Genomic DNA, 5,206 nt, shown 5'->3' on the forward strand with positions numbered 1-5,206 from the left:
CAACATCCATTAGTTGAATGTTGAGATATCAAGGATTGAAGATGAAAGAGACATATGAGAAAATGAGAGAAAATGAAGAGAGGATTTACCTCTTCTTTGAAAATTTGGAAATGAGAGAGTGTGAGAGTGAATTGTGAAGTGTGGAGTATTTAATGAGAGAGGGAAATCAGATTTCCCCCTAGGAAATCATTACAAAATCTCATAGGGTGGCTAATGGTGATTTCATGAGATTGAGTGATGTGAGGTTTGCTTTATGGAAAGTCAAATCTCACATCCCAATGCGAAATGACCACTTCGCCGACACGAGCATACACATGCCCGAATATTATCGGCCAATACTCGGTCGGGTATTATAAATCGCCCGATCCTAATATCCGATTAGAATTTCGGATTTCGGCATTCCGAGTGAAAAATATTTAGCAAATAGGTATGGACCAGCTCAGGGTCTATCTGGACTCGAAATATGATTACGAAGCCAACGGCGCAATCGGAATTCGATTCCGAGCTACGGAACTCAAAAACCACTTTTTGAGCCGTACCGAGTGGATTTCGGCCCCCATAGTTGTTCAGAACCGACTGTCTCTAAAAATTACCAAATTTTATCACACAATAGGAAATAAAATTACAAGACTAAAACTCAACTAGAGTTTTGTCTAATTCTTTATCGAAAATTCCCAGAAATTCATTTTCGAAAATATAACTAATAAAAATATTAATAAAATCTTATAATTCAAAATCGCAAAATTCGCGGTGTTACATCGGACATGATTGCCTCCAGTACGAGGATACTTGTAGGAAACAAAGAAAAATATGTAAAGATATATTTTTAGCTTTATATTTTCTTTTAGGCCACTAAATCGATTTTGTACCCTCTAATCTGAATGAGGCTAAAAATTGTTGAATACTTATGTTATAAAAATATTTTTTATTTTTTTGATTCTATCAATGATATTCTCTCACTTTTTGGGTAAAGAACTTATCCATTTTGGGATTCGCGGATGCCCCTCCTAACAAACATCACTCTCAAGAATTGAACCCTTGACATTTAAGATCTAGTAGGGCCTTATATCACTATATCAACACATTGTTGGTTTATATTTTGAATTGATGTTTATATTATATGTTAACCAATTGGTTTAAAGGATATAATCATTTACATCAAATGAACGCAATAACCTCTTAATTATAAAATAATTTCCCCAAATTAAAGTTCTCTAATTTGAAAATCAATTATCTTTTATTTTTTTCCAAATTTTATAATAAAAATTGAAGCATACTGAAATAAATAGTGAAATATCCCACAAAAAAGAGTTTGAGAATATTATTTTATTAATTGAGTAGTCATTTTAATTATAAATGTTCATGCAAATGATCAACCACACAAGTGACTTTATTTTTTTCCTTTGTCTATTTTGATGTTAAACAACTTACCTAGAAGTCAACTCTCTTGTCATTTTATGCATGAGATATAAAATTTCAATGGTTTTTGGAGCCAAGGAAGACATACTATAACTTTGGCGATAATTAGAAGCCACTAACTTCACGCATGAGTGAAAGTATCCAACACATGGTTAAAAATTCATTTTAATACATCACATCAAAAAATTCACAATATAGACTTGAAAGTTTGAAAATATGGTGAGAAGGACCTGGGTTGGAGAAAATATTTCCCATTCCTAAACCACTAAGTCAGTTTCTCATCCACTCTTTTTATCAACAAATATTTGGTATCCCAAACTCTATTTTAAATGATGAACACATTAATTTTAAAAAAATTAAATATTGATTATTTTTTTATTTCTATTTTATTGTGATTGATACCATACATGATTTATGATATACTTTATTACAACAAATAGTTATTTACCATCATCAAAATTCACAAAAGTAGTTAACTCACCAAATAAGGAGGGGCATTGAAATGAAAAAGAGCTAAATTATAATGCACCTTCGTTATCTTTCTGCCATTTGATGAGTTGGGAAATTTGTCTTGCGAATTGGTCATGACCACAACTGACATGATGGTTTGGGATTATGCAATATTTTGGCTCAGGTTGGGGGGCAAATTTATACTACTGGTACACCTTGACTGAAATTTTACAGTTTTGGTATACCTTCTAAATTATTTACCACTTTAGTATACTTTTTACGAAAATTGTGAATATTAATGCCGAGTTTCTTTTTTTTTCTTCTAAAGCCCTGCGTAACTCGTTACATGCATTAGCGATTTCATTTTTTTATATAAAGTGAAGGATCTCATCAGCCAAATGGACGAGTTTCATGTTTATATACCACTTCATGTACTATCATCTTTAATTGGTTGAAAAAATATTTAAGTTAAAAATATAATTATTTAAATATTATTCTGACCAATGATATATTCTAGCATATGAGTGACACAAAAAAGTGAAACAACAAATATGTACCCGTATAATTCAAGTGATTCTCTAATTTCTTTTTCAATAACATTTTTTCCTTATTGGTTCATAAAGAACAACATAAACTACAGTAAAAAGGATTTTATTTATATTTCTATATGTTCTTCCGATACGTTGACACGTATTTTTTCTAAAATGTAGGATACGATACGTTCAGGGATACGTGTATAAATTAATAAAAAATATATAAAATATGATAAAATTATAAGTGTAAATCCTTTTCTTCTCTCGTACCCTCTTTCTTTTCTTCTATGTTAAGAAATAAAGGTAAGCCCTTTATTTATCTTCTCTATTAATACTCACACTGTCACACATCCTCTTCTCTTTATAAACATACTAAGTGAAAAGAAACTAAGAAGTAAGAAAGGTAAGCCTTTTTCTGTTTGCTCTTCACAACATACATATGGCGGTAGAGGCAGTAACACTAAGCACCGGCCGACGACGTTATGGATCAGAAAGTACCAGCTATTCGAGGGTCAATGTGGTGTGATGGTAAGTTGGTATGATGTGACCTTTGAATAAGTGAGTTTTTATTGAAAACAAATCTATCTTATCATAAAAACGAATCTACATATCCTATATTTTATTGAAAACGAATCAAATACGTGTCTTGATATTTATTTGTATTTTTTATTTTATTTTATTTTTGAATACTCTATGGAATGTATCCTTCGCGAATCTGAACGTATCTGTGTCTGATACATATCGGACACTGACACGCGAGGGTATTTGATGAATTCGTGCTTCATAGTATGTGAGAGGTTTGTACAAAGTAAAAGAAAAAAGAATAGAAAATGACCAAAATACGTATAAGAGAATTTTAACCTGCATCTTAATGATATATCATTACTTATTATATATACATGTGTGAAATTTCAAGGACCCTAAAGACTTTAAAATATAATATTATACTACAATTTTAACAAATAATAAAATTGATTATTCTTATTAATATGTGTAATTCACTTACAAAATCATAATAAATAACACATTATGTAATATAATATTGCAAGAATCTAAGAGAATAAAATATATAAGTTTAATAAGTTATAATAAAATAAAGACTCCATTATCAATATAAAAAGCCTGAGCAACATGAAACTCGTCCATTATGCTGATGAGTTTCTTAAATACAAAAAAAAAATGAAATCGCCAATGTAAGTAACGAGTTATGTAGGGTTTTAGAAAAAAAGGAAACTTGGCATTAGTATTTACGATTCTCCCAAAGAGTACACCAAAGTGGTAAATAATTTAAAAGGTACACCAAAACTATAATATTTCAGTCAAGATACACCTGTAGTGTAAATTTACCCAGGTTGGGGTGCTCAGTGCTCACAAAGTTGACCCGGGTTCAATTTTGGACAATATTGCAAAATTTTCAACCCATGAAATCAAAACTATGTGATATTAAATAATATTGTTTGAAATATAAGTCTTTCAATTCATTTCTATCTTTCCGTAAGTTGAAAATTTTAGTATACTGCGTATCACCGAATTGAATTCAAACAGATCTAACACATCGCTTCAATAATTTTTTAAGAAAAAGACAAAGTTATTCTTATGGTTTATAAGTTTATCTAAAAGTTTCATCTTTATTTAATAAACGTTCTCATTTGATCTTTAACTTTAAAAATTGCTCAATCTCCATCAGTAATATTATAACGATGTTAGTTTTCCATCTTTGCTCATTTGAATTCTATGTATATTCACATGAAACTATGATGTCTTTTTTTTTTCTCTTTTTCTTTCTTCTTTCTTTTATTCTTCATCCACCACCCTTGTCCCCTCCAAACTCTTCTGATAGCAAAAAAACCTATACCCGCAGGTAAAACCCATACGGGTACGAGTCACAAACAGGTACCCATTGGTATTATAAATGAGTTTTCAAAAATACTCGTAGTACATACGGGCGGGTACGGGTATTATGGTACCCGTGCCTGCGGGTACCCGTTATTTATATGATCAATGTTTTATATTTAATTAAAATAAAAAGTACATTATTCTAACATTCATTACACTATGTATATTTTTTCCTTTTACTTTGTTTACTTATTTTATTAAGTTTGGTGATGAAACATCCTCCAAATATTATTACATGTGTAAAAATATACACGTTTTACAAAGAAAATATATACATTTTGTTAAGGAAATGAGAACAAAAATTCACACAAATAGAAAACACTAATAAATTTAGCATTTTTGCCAAATATTTAATCAAAAGGTACAAAAATAATTAAGTTTCATCTCATTTGAAACATAATAGAAGTAAAAAATTAAAAATTCATTTATAATATAGGAAACTCTTGGGTACCCGTCACTACAAAAAAAACGACATATTGGTACACTAATTTTGCCACACTTATTAAAAGTGAGGTTAATTAATGTTAAGCCCAAATTTGGTACTTAGCAGGGCTTGTGACAGAATAAGGCAGTACCAACTTCATTTTCGCCTCTCCCTCAAAAGTTGCTCAACTCAGCTTCATTTTCACCATTCCTAAGATCTCATTCTTGTTCTCTCTCCGTTCAGCCCTCACTCTCTCTTCTACAACACCCGAACTTTTTCGATTCCGCTAATAGTGTCGTTGATCCGTCTGATTTTGTTGATACATCGCTGGTAATTCCCGAACCCTAGCTTTTCAATTTGTTCAATTTTTTTGAAATTTTCTTCAGTTGAAATCTGTTTGTTCTTGATTTGGGTTTTCAATGAATCACTTGTGAGTATAAAGTGGTTTATAGAGATTCAGGTGTGTTTTAGAAGCAGTTTGGAT

The 5,206-nt window shown here is 30.7% G+C and overlaps 1 long non-coding RNA gene across 1 annotated transcript in view; it reads right to left on the reverse strand.

Annotated features, from left to right (window-relative positions):
* The window catches only part of LOC109341128, an 18,309-nt gene extending 16,154 nt beyond the window's left edge, over positions 1-2,155 (reverse strand). Inside the window, exon 1 of the long non-coding RNA XR_002106899.1 lies at positions 2,077-2,155. This is a non-coding gene — a long non-coding RNA (uncharacterized LOC109341128). The remainder of the gene's footprint in view (positions 1-2,076) is intronic.
* Positions 2,156-5,206: the final 3,051 nt, after the last annotated feature.

Source organism: Lupinus angustifolius, unplaced genomic scaffold (assembly GCF_001865875.1).
Source record: "Lupinus angustifolius cultivar Tanjil unplaced genomic scaffold, LupAngTanjil_v1.0 Scaffold_371, whole genome shotgun sequence".
NCBI lineage: Eukaryota > Viridiplantae > Streptophyta > Magnoliopsida > Fabales > Fabaceae > Lupinus > Lupinus angustifolius.